Genomic DNA, 14769 nt, shown 5'->3' with positions numbered 1-14769 from the left:
GGGATATTCAAGTTAGGAAGAGATACTGAGGTAGAAAATGTTTTCCTTGATGGAAGCCTACTTGAAAAAAGATGCCAACATTGTGATAACATGATGGTTATGTAGATTGATACAAATGATAAAGATGGTATGGATAGAGAAATGACAGTTCAGAGTCAGATGAATGATAAAGGTGATTTTTGAACAGTAGATGAGAGTCGTGTGAAGCAAGGTTGTGTACATATGTAGGCCCTATAAGGGAAAGTCACGTACAAAATCTGCACCACTGTAATTTGCATACCATGGGTATTTACTATGGTATTGGCCCATAGTAATGAAGCGACAATAGTTATTTGATCCTATCAAAAAATACCAACAACATTACTAAGGGATTGACCTAAGGAATTGGTTAAGGCAAAGGATATATAAGGAGATGGAGATCAAGGTGTTATGTATGTAAGTGATGAATTGTTTATGAATGATTTGATCTATAATAGGTGTGCACCGGGGAGTAAGGAGAAGACTCAGATCTGAAAGGTCTGAAAGTTTGTTGACATACATGCTTGATTGAAATACTTGTTGCAAATGTCAAAGTAACTAATAATGATGAATATGTGATTATTGTGATGTTGTGATTGAAATAAATTATTCAGAAATATGTAGCTTTAACAGGGAAGATTGCGAAGAGTGAAGTTTTGTTTTGCAACAAAAATTTTCAAATCTGTATGGAGTTTTGTCTCTGGATAGTCGCATACATACGCGAGTTTGGTTCCATATAGTCACATATAAATTATGTCAATTTTTTTGTATGTTGATATCTGTACACGAGTGTTATGCATGGTATTCACATACATATGATGATGTGCTTCATGGAGATCACATATGGCCTGATGATGACTTTTGATGAGTTATATTATGTTTGTTGTTGTTTGCCAATGATGTTTGTATCTTAATGATCCATGTCAGACAATTTTGATTGTGTTGAATGACGCTTAGTACATTAATCAGTGATGATGATGCATTATGGTTGGGTTTTCAGTGAATCATTATTGTCGTATCTGTTTTGATTCAGTATTCAATGATTGACCTAGTGATTTAGTTTGACAAAGAATTCAATAGTCAATGATTTGAGATATGTAAGCAGGTCTTCTTCAGAGGAAGTGCGCATATATGTTTGTTTTAATATGAACAGTAGTGTATACAATTTGAAATTAATTTTGATCAGGGATTTTAGGAACAACCCTATGTTACTATGATGATTAACAATATATGGTTTAGTTTATTGATGAATGATTTTGCATTGGTATGATTTGATTATGATGGTGTATTTCTGATATGGAATGATTTGATCTAGTTTCATTAGTTGAATGAGATTTAGTGATTGGTTTTCTAGTATTACATTGATTTAGTTAATTCAGTGATTATATTTCAGATTCAGTATTCAGTTTGGTATTGAGCTTAATGTTAGGTGTGGGTCCAGTCTGAAAATATGATGAAAACTAGCCTACATATTTTATGTTTTGAGTCAGGTGGATCCAGTATGAAATATTATGAAACCTAGTCAACAAGAGGTGCTAAGGGTTGGAGCCTTCAGTGAGGGAGTCAGAGCTTCCTTCTGGTAGTAGCTGGTAAATTTTTGAAAGGGGTAAGTACTCCCTTTCAGCAGGAGTTGGTAAATGAGAACAGGGGTTTGTAGCTCCCTTCCAGTGGGTGCTAGTGTTAGAAAATTATATATTACGGAGCAATGGAACACATAAAATATTGCAGAAATATAAACACAGAAAATGCATAAAACAAGAGAGACACAAATATACGTGGTTCACCCAGTTTGGGCTATGTCCATGGAGAAACAACCAGTCCTTCCTTTTATATTATCCAGCAAACTGAAGAGATACAACCTATAGCAGATCCATTGTAACACCCTCTTTGCTCTTAATCTCCTCTCTCTTTCTCACTCAGGATACAGATCTACATAGACACAATACAATTCCCTCATATATAGTGAGGGGTTTCCTTCTAGGGAAAAAAACCCTAAATTAAACATAACTTCTACCATCAGATCTCCACCTAATGAACGACCCAAATTGACTATAAATTACTATACTTTTACAAGGCAATTTTACATCTATTCTTAGCTTTTGGGGCGCTGCCCCTGAAACCCCCCACCAGGGGGGGGGCTCCCCAAAGGTCACAGCTACCCCCCCTGGACCCCCCCTGCAGCGATTATTTTACAGGCGACAACGACGAACTGGGGTCCAATGTGGCGATACCTTTGAATAGAAAAGATAATCGGACTCCACACCCAACAATCTCCCACTTGGAGACTGATTATAACAACTCCACCACTGCTTCATTTGTTGGAAAATGACTCCTCTTTGGACCTGGTTGTTTCTCATCTTCTTCATCATACTTGAAGACCAATTGAAACTGAGCATATTCTCATTTCTCCCCGGTTACAACTTTTGTTAGCATATCTACAGGATTTTGACTAGTGTGTATCTTTTCCAGCTTCAACTCTCCATCTTCTAACACTGATCGTATGAAATGGTACTTGAGTTGTATGTGTTTAGTCCTAGAATGAAATGCTGAGTTCTTTGCAAGATGAATGGCACTTTGGCTATCACTATATAACGTGCCCATATCATTATCCTTACCCAATTCACCCATAAACCTTTCTAACCAAATCATTTCTTTACTAGCCTCTGTAGCAGCAACATACTATGCTTCTGTTTTGAAAGTGCAACAACACTTTGGATTTTTGAAACCCAACTGACAGTTGTTCCACCTACAGTAAATACATATCCTGTAGTGCTCCTCCTGTTATCTCTGTCACCTGCCATATCTGCATCAACATATCCCTGTAGAGAAATGTTTGAACCACCAAAGCATAATGCTTGATTTGTGGTACCTTTCAAATATCTGAGAATCCATTTCACTGCCATCCAATGTTACTTTCCTGGATTGTTCATGTACTTGCTTACAACTCCCACTACATGTGTAATATCAGGCCTTGTGCAGACCATTGCATACATTAAGCTTCCAACTGTTGATGCATATGGAACTTTAGACATATAATCCATGTCTTCTTGGGTCTTTGGGAACATTTCCTTACTAAGTTTAAAATGGCTAGCAAAAGGTTTACTAACGGGTTTTGCATTGTGCATATTAAATATTTTCAACACCTTTTGTATGTACTCATTCTAAGACAATGTTAGTTTTCAATTTTTCCCGTCTCTAGTTATTCTCATTCCAAGGATTTGTTTTGCAACTCCCCAATCCTTCATTGCAAATGAATTTGCCAATTTTCTTTTTAGCACATTTATTTCCTACATGTTAGACCCTGCAACAAGCATGTCATCTACATACAATAACAATATAGTATAGCTGCCATCATTTTTCTTTTTTAGATAAACACAATGATCAGAGTGACATCTAGTATAACCTTGTTCAGACATAAACTTGTCAAATTTTAGATACCACTGCCTTGGAGCCTGTTTTAAGCCATACAAGCTCTTCTTCAACCTGCACACTAGTTTTTCCTTCCCTTTTACCTCATATCCTTGTGGCTGCTGCATATATATCTCTTCCTCCAAATCCCCATGGAGAAAGGTTGTCTTTACATCTAATTGCTGAAGATGCAAATCTTCAGCTGCTATTAGACTTAGAATAGTTCTGATTGAATTCATTTTAACAACAGGAGAAAATGTTTCATCAAAATCAATACCTTTCTTCTGTGCAAACCCCTTCACCACAAGTCTAGCTTTGTACCTCTGTTTTCCTCCATCTTCTTCCTTCAGCCTGTAAACCCATTTATTCTGCAATGTAGTTTTACCTGCAAGAAACCTGACTAAGTCCCAAGTCTGGTTATGGATTAAGGAGTCCATCTCTTCTTCCATGGCTAGCTCCCACTTCTTCCTGCTTTCAACCTACATTGCTTCTTCATAACATTCGAGTTCACCAGAATCAATCAACAATAAATAATATAATGAAGGAGAGTATCGTTCAGGGGGTCTACTTATCCTGGTAGATCTTCTAACACCACTTTCAGGTGTTTGGGGTGCCTGTTGCTGTTGTGGTGGTTGTTTTTGTGGTTGTTGATTATTATTATTTTCAAGCACCTTTTCATTTTCAGTGATCTCATCAAGAACTGTGTATTCCTTATTTTCTTTTTCCTGTTTCTTTTCCTGCAACTGATTCTTATACAAGACCTTTTCATTGAATATTACATCTCTGCTCCTAATTATTTTGTGATTTTCATAATCATATAAGTGATAACCAAAATCATTAACACCATATCCAATAAAGGTACATTTCTTTGTTTTTCCTCAAGCTTTGTTCTATTTTCTTTATTAATATGGACAAAGGCCTCACAACCAAAAGGCTTTAAAAAAGAGTAGTTTACCTTTTTACCTGTCCATGCTTCCTACAGAACACCACCATCCAAGGAACTTGAAGGCCCTCTATTTATTCGATAAAAAACAGTATCTACAACATCTACCCAAAATTGTAAAGGAAATTCTGCATGCAATCTCATGCACCTTGCACGCTCCATGATTGTTCTGTTCATCCTTTCTGACACACCATTTTCTTGTGGTGTTCTTAGAACTATCTTCTCTCTGTGAATTCCATGCTCTGAACAGTACCTATCAAACTCGTTGCTACAATATTCACCTCCATTGTCTGATCTAAGACACTTCAATTGCTTTCCTGTCTCAATCTCAACCAAAGCTTTCCATTTCTTGAAAGTATCAAATTCATCAGATTTATTCTTAATACAATAAATCCAATTTTTTTAAGTTGCATCATCAATAAAAGTAACATAATAACAAGAGCCACCGAGAGATGATACCTTAGCAAGTCCCCATATATCTATATGCACAAGCTCTAATTTTTCACTTTTCTTTTCTTTCCCAACTCTGAGAAATCTGACTCGCTTATGTTTTGCATAAATGCAATTTTCACAGAAGTCCAAATCAACATTCTTCAAACCGGGCAACAAATTCCTTGAGTGAAGGATCTTCATCCCCTTCTCACTCATGTGTTCGAGCCTATGATGCCATAATGTTGCATCTGCTCCTTTGGAAGTTAAATCATTAACAAAGTTAGAAATACCATTGCATAACTACAACGTACCAAACTTTTCACCTTTTGCTATTACCAGGGCTCCTTTGGTGACCTTCCAAGCTTTATTTGTGAAAGTTGTCACACAAACTTCACAACCTAACTACCCTGTTGAAATCAGATTTTTCTTCAGATCTGGAACATGTCTTACCTCCTTTAGTAGCCATTGGTTTCCATTCTGTTGTTTTACAAGAACCTTACCCATTCCAACAATTTTACAGGGTTTATCATCACCCAAACAGACTTGTCCGAAATATCCTTGAACATAGTCATGAAAGTATTTCTTATCAGGTGTGGCATGGAATGAGGCCCCTGAAACTACCACCCAAGAATCAGTAATATTTTCGAAAGAAAGAATCAAAGCATCTTGTAACACCTCACCTATCACATTTGCTTCATGATTGTTTTCTTGTTGTGCATCTCCTTCTTTTCCCTTCCGAGATCTACAGTCTTTCTTTAGGTGTCCTCTCTTTCCACATTTCCAACACACTATCCCCGATCTAGACTTAGATCTGCCTTTCCTTGTTTTACTACGATATCCTGAGGTCTTTCCTCTTTCCATTTTTCTTCCCTTAGACTCTGCACTTAAATCATTACCCAATGTCTCACCGGAGCTTTTCCATCACATTTCCTCGCTAAGGATAGCACTGAAAACATCATCAAACTTTAAAGTACTAGATCCAGAAACATAGTTACTAATGGCCATTACTAAACCATTCCAACTTTTTGGCAATGAGCACAAGAATAACAAAACTCTAACTTCATCATCAAAGTTTACCCCTACAGAACTTAATTGAATTGTAATAGTATTAAAATCATTTAAATGGTCTGCAACAAATCCACCTATCGACATCTTCATATTAAATAAACGCTTCATAAGAAATACCTTATTTGAGGCCGAGGGTTTTTCATATAGTTTCGCCAACGCCTTATTCAAACCCTCTGTCGTTTTTTCCTTCGAAATTTTGAAGGCGATCGACGCTGCGAGGCACAACCGTACTGTTCCGAGTGCCTTTCTATTGAGAAGGTTCCATTGTTCATCTATCATACCCGTCAGCATCTTTGTTTTTCCACCTAATGGTAGGTACATATATTTCTGATACATATAATCTTCCATCTACATCTTGCATAGCAAGAAGTTTGGCCGTTAAATTTCTCGACCCTAAACTTACCATCTTCCGCCATTGCTCCCACTCGAATGAGGAACCCTTCTTTCCTGCGAGTTTATTAGCTAAATAGACCTTTGGCTCTGATACCAGTTGTTAGAAAATTATATATTACGGAGCAATGGAACACATAAAATATTGTAGAAATATAAACACAGAAAACGCATAAAACAAGAGAGACATAGATATACATGGTTCACCCAGTTTGGGCTACGTCCACGGAGAAATAACCAGTCCTTCCTTTTATATTATCCAGCAAACTAAAGATATACAACCTACAATAAATCCGTTGTAACACCCTCTTCGCTCTTAATCTCCTCTCTCTTTCTCACTCAGGATACAGATCTACATAGACGCAATACAATTCCCTCATATATAGTGAGGGGTTTCCTTCTAGGGAAAAAAACCCTAAATTAAACATAACTTCTACCGTCAGATCTTCGCCTAATGAACAGCCCAAATTGACTAGAAATTACTATACTTTTACAAGGCAATTTTACATCTATTCTTAGCTTTGGGGGCATTGCCCCCGAAACCCCCTGCTAGGGGGGGCTCCCTAAAGGTCGCAGTCGGCCCCCCCCTGGACCCCCCCTGGACCCCCCCTATAGCGAATATTTTAAGGGTGGCGTTGCCACCCCATTTCGAACTGGGGTCCAATGTGGCGATACCGTTGAATACAGAAGATAATCAGGCTCCACACCCAACAGCTAGAGAATGAGAGAAGGTTGTAGCCTTTTGCAGGTGGGTGCCTGGATACTGATAAGAGTCTGTTATAGTACAATATTGTAAGATGTTTTCCTTTATAATAAAAGAAGAAGACAAACAACAACAACAATGGTTTTCTCCCACATTAGGTTTCCACCTAAAAATATTGGTTTCCTCATTTGTTGTTTTGTTGCTTATTTGTGATGATTTATTTTTCTCTTTACTACACACTTATTAAATTAATAATGCACTAGTTAAAGATAAATATATGATGGAACTTATGAAGAATTTATTAAATAGATATACACGGTTGTATTTCATTGAAGTCGCGTACATACACTGGTTCCTTAAATAACAGTAACATACACAATTCATAATAAGAAATTGAAAAGTTGAAGTGATTTTAAAATACTGATTCCCCCCCCCCCCATCTCAGTGTTTTTCCCAACATAAAAAAAAATATAAACCATAAAATTGAGTACCTAGATAAGGATATCTAGAAGGTAGGGAAGCTACAAGGAGCGTGAAGGACCCAATTAGAGCACCATGTAGAAAATTCCTGCCATGCTTAATAGGCCAAAGAGGGAACATAGAACCAAAATGAAAATAAACCAAACTACTTGAAAAACATTGATCCCATAACATATGTCACTGAGGAAACATTTATGATAGAGATGAAGAATATTTGGAACCTAATACTCCTCCTTTGAGGTTTCAATAAACCTTCATTTATGCATTCTAGCATGACTAGCTTCCAACTACAAATAACTATCATTCTTTCATGCAACATTATCTCCATCCCTCGAATGACATTGGTCTACTAGGTTCACAAAATTTATATTTCTAGGAAAAGTATGCATACAAAAGGTAGCTATTTCCCATAAGATCCATGTAGGTTGAGCTCCTTGAGAAACTATATAAATTGTGGGCCTCCATCCCTTAACATCCTTAGCCCAACCAATATCATAATATGCCATTATCTACCCTAATATTCTCATGATGATCTCTCATTAGATATGAATGTCTATATGCAAGATGAGTTATCCTTATCTGGACTATCACACACCTAAAGCCATCACTTATAACCTCTCCCACACATAAGGCAGATGAAATTACAGTCACAAGGGTACCACCAAACATGCAAATTGTCATTTGGTGGCCACTCTACCTCCCATATTTAATTATTGTGCGTGTATATCAATTTGTGGAGGATGATGCTCCATATGCACACCCTCCTTGGGGAGTTTTTTCTTTTCCCACAATTTCTTCACAAATATATTTGATAGTTCCTCGTCCCATTTTACTAGGGATTATCCAAAATTTTATATTTATAATTTAATCCCTCATTAACAAGTCTGTCAACTAACACATTTCCTTTTCATAGTATATGTTAAAGAACAGGGGTTGATATTATTTCTAGGATACTTTTTATTCTAGTCAATCTTACTATTAGTCTCTAGCTACCAGCAATTTTTTCTAAATTGGAACCATTTTAAAGTTTCTTTATCATCAATATAAAAAATTTGGAGTCTCCTCCACTATCTAATTTTTGAAAGATTAGACAATTCACTATTATCAAATCTTGTTCAAGAGTTGAGATTTTTTCGATAATATTAGTATTCCTCCCCTAGTTTTCTGCAAAAATGTTGATTATTTTCCATTTCTTGTCTTTGAATTCCTTCCCAAGGTAGCTAGACTAGGATTTCCTTTGGAGGCTCAATAAAAATTTAACTTAACAAAACTTGTTGGTGGAGGTTTCCATTAATTAGGACTTGAGTGTTTTAGCTAGAGGTGGGGATTTAGAATTGATATAGGCATGTTGATTCCTTACATCACCATATTTGTGACTCTTTAGAGTTGCATTCCCGGTCTTGGATTGACTAAGTGGTAGTAGGTATTGTCTATTAGAATTTACCCACAATGGAGTTCCAAAGTATGTCCAACTTCTTTACTTGATCCTTAAATATTCTTTTTGTCTCCTCTTCCACACTTTATATACTATAAAACATGGGAAAATTTGGTATAATATATTAGCCATGGAAATTTTGAATGGCATAGGATTCCATTCCTCTAGTGTTAAATTTATACTACTTTTATTTTGATAATATTTCCTAAAAACTATAGCTATTTGATCCCATATCTTAGATGTACGTTATAATTATTTAGAAGGTGATATGTGATGTTGTTGCATAAATAACATCAACTTAGACCTTGAAAACCTCATTTCTAGAGGTTTTCCCAAGTTAAGATTTGATTTCACATGAGTAGTTGAAGAAAAAGAGTCACTTTAGGTTAGATCTTGTGATCCCATAACTTGTTCCACTTGTGAATGCTAGGTTAACCTTCAATAACTACCAATATTTTATATGGTTCTTTTAGGGTGAAACATCCTTTCAACTAATGTCCCTATCAGAAGATATTCTTCCCTGATTGAGATTTTATTTTCCTATCCGATAATTATTTGGTGAGGGCTTCATGTGTTTCATTACTTATAATGGCTAGCCAGAGTGTGCACTTCTCCCCGTTTCTCCATTGGTGTTGTGATACTAGTTACTTCCAATAATTCTTGACCAACTATTTTTCTTGTCTAGTAATTGGGTTTTAAGCTCATGTAGCTCCCCTTCCTTTCCAAAATTTGGCCATTGCTGCAAATATTCTTCCAAAAATAGGGAAATATGACCAATTGTAACTTCAATAAGATATGTTTATCGATGGTATTTTTTTTCAAAGTTGCATTACATAGATGTGACCCTTTGATGTCTCCCTCCAACCTAATCAACTAGTCTTCATCTCTCCCTTACACTTTTCTCCTTCCAAAATTTGATCCATGTAGCTCATGAATTCTTGAGCCATCATCATCAAGCTTTTTCCCTCAGTGATTAACTGAGAATCTCTAGGTATCCCACACCCATGCCTCCCTAGGTTTTTGGATTGCATAAATTTCCCCATGCTACTAAAGCCCATTTAATTTGCATGTTATCTCCTCCCCAAAGAAAGGATATCTAAATGTTTCTTATGTTTTGTAGGATTTATTGGCCATAGGTTAGGCCGAGAACAAGTCCATTGGTATAGCTTGAAGCATCGATTTAAGCATAGTAATCCTTCCAACCAAGTTGAGTGATTTGAAGGTCCGATATGACAATTTCTTATCTATACTTAACATGAAATATTTATGGACCTTAAGTTTGAGAGGATTTTTAACCAAAGGGGAACCAAGGTATTTGGATAGAACAAAGCTACTCCAAATACCCATTAATCAAGAAATGTGACTTTCAATGGATATGGGGGTTGTTAAATAAGAAATTTTCTCAATTAATATCAGTGACTAAAGCATTGGTAAATTCCTTCACTACTACTCTAAGGTTTCTAGCCTATTTACCATATGTTGTCCTATGAGAAGCATGCCATCAATGAATTGTTGATGATTTGAGGGAGAATTTTTCCCTCCTATGGGAATGCCCTTTATAAAGCTTTGGTTGACTACTTATTTGATAGATCTTCTTAAACCATTGACCATCAAGGGAAAAAAACATGGTAAAATGGTGTCACCATGACTCAAGCCATGGCATGGAAATAAGGGGGTAGAGGGTGATCCATTGCAAAAGAAGGAGAAAAAAAAATTGTGACCAACTCCATGACCCAACCAATCTAGGTTTCATTGAATCCATAAGATTTGAACATTTGAAATATGAATTTCCAACTTAGGAAATCACAAGAATTTTACGAATCCAGTTTGATGAACATCCTTGGGGATTTTGAGAGATTTTGAGAATGAATATGTTCATGTGTAAGGAGTATACTTTCGAATATTTTCCTCCCTTAAAAAAAATCTTGGTTTCTTAGAAGCAATCAACAAGGGGAGTATAGTTTTAAGTCAATTGATGATAATTTTGGAGACAACTTACATATGACATTACAGGGTGACTGGTCTAAAATTAGCAGGCCTCTTTAAATGGGAGTTTTTTGGGATTACATATATCAAGGTGGCATTGTGAGTGAAAAGCAAGGAGGTTTATTTTTGAGAGGCTTCCACCAAATTCCAAACATCTTCACCAACAATTTTCCAACATTCTTAGAAGAATTCAATTATAAATCCATATAGTCCTTGGGCTTTGCTTCTTGGAATTTCCATTACTATTTCTTCAACCTTCAATTTTTTATTTACCTTAGAAGCATTTATTTTTTCTCCAACATAACCAAATTAGGTATATGTCTAGTGATTTTAACTATTTCATTCCTCCTATCCCTAATTGGTTGTGTTAGAAGCTCTTGAAAGTAGTTCACTAATTCCTACCTATTTGTAACACCCTCCTCCCCCATTTACCCAATCTAACTGGACCACCGGGGTAAACATGTGATGAATAGTTACTATGATATGATTCAACTCCCAAATTACAGTTAAGCAAGTGGAATTGACAAACCAAAACCAATTTGACCTTCATAAGGAGCTGCAAAACCTTCAGGAGCCAACCAACCCCTCTAGGTGTCCAACCCCTTAGAGAACTTAATTCTTGACTGAACTAGAAGAATTCCATGCGATTGAGACCCTCCAATCACTCCCATAGCAAGGCATCCATGTGAATGTGGCCTTGTTCAGATAGTTCTATGCTAACGACCCCAGATTCTGAGCCACTTTTTCAAGGCCAAAACTTAGGCCTCTACCCGAAAATTCATGAAATTTCCAGAAATGATAAATAACATCGAGACATGGCTACTAATACAAAAACTTGAACAAGGACATGAACTGACCCCTACCAACCATGACAGGAATTCTGTTAAACACATCATGAACATGTAATCTACAGGTCATAACAATAGATCTGAACATAGGGATCTCATACTTATCTAAGATTCATTAAGAAGGTCTGATGCCCTCTCACAATAGCTACATTATCATATATTAGGTCATACTAATCAAAACATGATGAGAGGCACAACCAAATTCTATCATAAACCATGCTTATAATTATCATATAACCAACATATTAATAATGATAAAATAACCATTAAATCCACATAATAACAAGTACATTTACACATGGAACACAAGATGAAAAGAGCTCTTATTAAAATATGAAAAATTTAACCAATCCATGGACTTCAACGTACCACCCGACCATAGATTGGGTTGAACCAAATCTTTCTTTCATCTAATCACCCTCGTGCCATATTCCAAGCATGAATGTGGGACTTACAACAACACAATCAGGTCTTCATCAGGATTTACCAAAATCCACCAAGGGATTCCTAGGCCCAAGCCCTCATCTATACAACCAGGATTTACCGCAATCCTGGCAAGGGATTCCTAGACCCAAACAAGAAACATACACTACCAAGATTTACTGCAATCCCACCACATATTGATCTAGGGATCACTAGGTCTATACAAGCATGGATGCCTCTAGATCTCGCCACCTAAAACATGATAAATTTGTCTATCTCCACCCTCTAGGCTTACTGTATATCCCTCCATTCACCAATCGAGGATTCCTAGGCCCATCGAAGGCATACACAATTAGGATTTACCACAATCCCACATTCACCAATCCGGGGATTCCTAGGCCTTGTGTTTCCTCCTAAGACCACCTGACTTAGTTTTGAAACCATTTTACCACCCAACTCAACCAAGTAAGAGAAACCCCATCATCCCATGGTTATCTGAAAATGGCAAGGCAAGGCTAAAAACCACTACCACACATAGAAAAACCCATACCAATGATAACAAGAGAACCAAAAACATGCATGCTTGTACCATGCATGCTGAAAAAAGCAAGGAAATCATACATGCAACTCAATACTTGTAAGTAATTTCATTGTAGCTACTTGATGAAACTCTTTTTTGCTTTATATTTTCTTCCCTTTTATTTCGTGTCCTTCCTTTGCCTTCCTTCCTCCAATGCTAGAGTGCTCCAAGAATATTGTAAGTGTGCACGAGTATGAGAGAGTAGAGAGAATAGAGAGAGCTCCAAGATTGAACTGACAAAAGGTTGTGAATTGATCCTCAAAAGCCTTTTTATCAATGAGGCCTCTATTTTCTTAAATTTCCATGATTTTTCCTTCATATTCCTCCTCACATGTAACATGTGACCGTTCACCTTCCTTTTCTCCTATTTCCAAATATTTTCATAAATAAAATGCCAATTAATGTTGCTTTCCTTTCCAAAGCCTTTTCCATTTACTTTTCCAATTTTCCCTTAGCCATATTAAACCAAATGAACACCCACTAGGATTTTTTCCCCAACATTTAGCTTGGAATATGTGTCCCATGACCTTGGTCTTATTTTTCCTTTATTAAATTGTTACATGGATTTTTAAGTCAGGGTTGTTATAGACCCCTCCCCCTTAAGGGAACACCGTCCTAGATGTTCAATGACACCTACAACCAACAACGCTGATGAAAACAAAAACATATTGCGCATGGAGCTTTATAATTTAGCTCGATGCAGTGTTTACAATGATCAACCTGTTGAAAATAAAACCAACATGATAAACATAACAACATGACAACCATACCACTTATTAGAGATTTATAACATAGCTCATGGTGGTATTTACATCCATATGCATATATACATACACCAAAACATATACCAAAAGAAATATGCTCAAATAGCAAATAGAGAAGGATACAAATCCCACATCTGATCATCCATTTCCCATGTAGCTTCATTGGGCCCAAAGTGATTCAACTACACTTTAACCTACTCGATTGCTCGGTTCCAGAGCATGAGCATATTTCTCTACAAAATACACTATGGTTTGGGCTAGAATTCTCCTTCTGGCTCCACCTACAATATAGACCAATCAATAACATGATCAACATCCTTTACATATCTTTAAAGAAATGAAACATGGAAAACATCATGGACTTTCACTATGGGAGGTAGTGCAAGTTTGTATGCCATTAGTCCAATTCTCTTAAGGATATTAAAAGGCCCGCAATACCGAGGTGCTAACTTCACTCATGACCCAATCCTCAAGGAGCTCTTCTTGGGATTGATGCACAAATACACATGTTCCCCAACCTGAAACTCCTTAAACAACCTGTGTTGATCTGCATGAATTGTATGCCTATCCTCTGTTGTCTTTAGATTATTCTTGATAACTTACATTTCCTATTCCATCTCTGCCAACATGTCCAGTCCTATCAACACCCTATTCACTAAATCACTCCAACTTATGGGATTATTACAACTCCACTCGTAAAGTGCCTCAAATGAAGTCATTCTCAATAACTCTTAATGCCCATTGTTGTAATCAATCTCTACCAGTGGAAGATACTCTTCCCACTTCCACTATGGATACATCACATACATCCTCAACATGTCCTCCAGTATCTTGTTGACCCTCTCTATTTGTCCATCTGTCTGCGGATGATAATTTGTGTTGAAGGCCAACTATATACCTAAACCTACAAACAACTCTTTCCAAAATATAGAAGTTAACTTACCATCTCTCTCCGACACAATCTTCTTTGGTACACTATGCAACCTCACGATCTCCCTGATGAAGACCTATACTACATAACTAGCGGAATACATAGACTTCACTGGAATGAAGTGTGATACCTTTGTCAACATGTCTACCACAACCATGATGGAATCATGTTGTCTAGATGTCCTCAAAAAACATATAATGAATTCCATGGAAATGACCTCCGATTTCCACTCTAGAATCATAATCGATTGTAGTAATCCAGCTGGATGCTTACAAAATTCTTTTACATGTTGACAATCCAAGCATCTCTCCACAAAATTTTTCCACTTCCTTCTTCATATTCAACCAATAATAGAACTTC

The sequence above is a fragment of the Pinus tabuliformis genome, chromosome Q (genome assembly GCF_031772625.1).
Source record: "Pinus tabuliformis cultivar Carrire ecotype Pingquan chromosome Q, CPIR1, whole genome shotgun sequence".
Classification (NCBI taxonomy): domain Eukaryota; kingdom Viridiplantae; phylum Streptophyta; class Pinopsida; order Pinales; family Pinaceae; genus Pinus; species Pinus tabuliformis.
Note: the sequence above shows the minus strand (reverse complement) of the source record.